The following is a 2,500-nucleotide window of genomic DNA, read 5'->3' on the forward strand; positions in this document are numbered from 1 at the left end:
TTCTTGAGGAAAACCTCTTTCAAAAGCATGGGCTCGTCCGGGACCTCTCGCACCCTAAGCGAGAATCATACCCCTAGACCAACGAGCCAACAGACAGCACCTATTTGAGAAAGCTTTGCCGCACCCCAAGTAATTCTTTAAAGTCCTCACATCCAAGGTAGTTTTGTGGGTATTTTACATAAGACATTTTTGTATTTTTCTCAGATATCTACTTCTAAAGTTTTTTAAAACCATGTTTCTCGAGCAACACAGCATCGTCCAGTAATTAGTACACCTCTTAAGAGTCCTACTTCTTAAGTTTTTAAACTTATCGGTTCTTGAGGAAAACCTCTTTCAAAAGCATGGGCTCGTCCGGGATTTGAACCCGGGACCTCTCGCTCCCAAAGCAAGAATCATTCCCCTAGACCAACGAGCCAACAGACAGTACCTATTTGAGAAAGCTTTGCCGCACCCCAAGTAATTCTTTAAAGTCCTCACATCCAAGGTAGTTTTGTGGGTATTTTACATAAGACATTTTTGTATTTTTCTCAGATATCTACTTCTAAAGTTTTTTAAAACCATGTTTCTCGAGCAACACAGCATCGTCCAGTAATTAGTACACCTCTTAAGAGTCCTACTTCTTAAGTTTTTAAACTTATCGGTTCTTGAGGAAAACCTCTTTCAAAAGCATGGGCTCGTCTGGGATTTGAACCATACCCCTAGACCAACGAGCCAACAGACGGCACCTGTTTGAGGAAAGCTTTGCCGCACCCCAAGTAATTCTTTAACCCCTTAATGACCGCCGATACGTCTTTTTACGGCGGTCATTAGTGGGCTTTATTCTAGAGCACCGACAAACTACGTCGCTGCTGTAGAATAAAGTAAACAGAGCAGGGAGCCGTGAAATCTCCCTGCTCTCAGCTGCCAGAAGCAGCTGAGGGCTGGGGGCGTCCCTGCTCTGCCGGGTGAGATCGATATTAGTATCGATCTCACCTGTTTAACCCTTCAGATGCGGTGCACAATAGCGTGCACCGCATCTGAATGGTTTTGGAGAGAGGGAGGGAGCTCCCTCTCATCTCACTGACACCCGGCGATAAAATCGCCGAGTGTCTGTGTCTTCTATGGCAGCCGGGGGTCTAATAAAGACCCCCAGGTCTGCCTGCAGCGAATGCCTGCTAGATCATGCCGCAGGCATGACCTAGCAGATGCCTGTCCGTTTTAAACGGACAGGCAGTAATACACTGCAATACAAAAGTATTGCAGTGTATTATAATAGCGATCGGAGGATAGGGAAGTCCCCTAGTGGGACTAGTAAAAAAGTAAAAAAAGTTTAATAAAGTTAATAAAAAAAAAAAGTGAAAAAAAAAAAATGAAAAACCCAGCTTTTCCCCTTACAAACTGCTTTACTATTAAAAAAAACTACAATAAAGCAAAAAAGTTACACATATTTGGTATCGCCGCGTCCGTAACGACCCCGACTATAAAGCTGTTACATTATTTAACCCGCACTGTGAACGCCGTAAAAAATAAAATAAAAAACAATGGAAAAATTGCTGTTTTCTGTTAATCCTGACTTAAAAAAAATGTGATAGAAAGTGATCAAAAAGTCGCATCTACTCTCAAATGGTACCAATAAAAACTGCAAGTCGTCCCGCAAAAAACAAGACCTTATACAGCTATGCCGACGCAAAAATAAAAAAGTTACAGCTCTTCGAATGTGACAATGGAAAAATCTAAAAAATGGCATGGACATTAGGGCCCAGAATGCCAGCAGGGGGAAGGGGTTAAAGTCCTCACATCCAAGGTAGTTTTGTGGGTATTTTACATAAGACATTTTTGTATTTTTCTCAGATATCTACTTCTAAAGTTTTTTAAAACCATGTTTCTCGAGCAACACAGCATCGTCCAGTAATTAGTACACCTCTTAAGAGTCCTACTTCTTAAGTTTTTAAACTTATCGGTTCTTGAGGAAAACCTCTTTCAAAAGCATGGGCTCGTCCAGGATTTGAACGCGGGACCTCTCGCACCCTAAGCGAGAATCATACCCCTAGACCAACGAGCCAACAGACAGTACCTATTTGAGAAAGCTTTGCCGCACCCCAAGTAATTCTTTAAAGTCCTCACATCCAAGGTAGTTTTGTGGGTATTTTACATAAGACATTTTTGTATTTTTCTCAGATATCTACTTCTAAAGTTTTTTAAAACCATGTTTCTCGAGCAACACAGCATCATCCAGTAATTAGTACACCTCTTAAGAGTCCTACTTCTTAAGTTTTTAAACTTATCGGTTCTTGAGGAAAACCTCTTTCAAAAGCATGGGCTCGTCCGGGACCTCTCGCACCCTAAGCGAGAATCATACCCCTAGACCAACGAGCCAACAGACAGCACCTGTTTGAGAAAGCTTTGCCGCACCCCAAGTAATTCTTTAAAGTCCTCACATCCAAGGTAGTTTTGTGGGTATTTTACATAAGACATTTTTGTATTTTTCTCAGATATCTACTTCTAAAGTTTTTTAAAACCA

General features: G+C 41.5%; 1 non-coding gene across 1 annotated transcript; it reads right to left on the minus strand.

Annotated features, from left to right (window-relative positions):
* Positions 1–343: 343 nt before the first annotated feature.
* TRNAP-UGG (transfer RNA proline (anticodon UGG)) lies at positions 344–415 on the minus strand. Its single transcript has one exon. It is a non-coding gene; the product is annotated as a tRNA-Pro (tRNA).
* Positions 416–2,500: the final 2,085 nt, after the last annotated feature.

The sequence above is a fragment of the Rhinoderma darwinii genome, unplaced genomic scaffold (assembly GCF_050947455.1).
Source record: "Rhinoderma darwinii isolate aRhiDar2 unplaced genomic scaffold, aRhiDar2.hap1 Scaffold_743, whole genome shotgun sequence".
NCBI classification, from domain to species: Eukaryota; Metazoa; Chordata; class Amphibia; order Anura; family Rhinodermatidae; genus Rhinoderma; species Rhinoderma darwinii.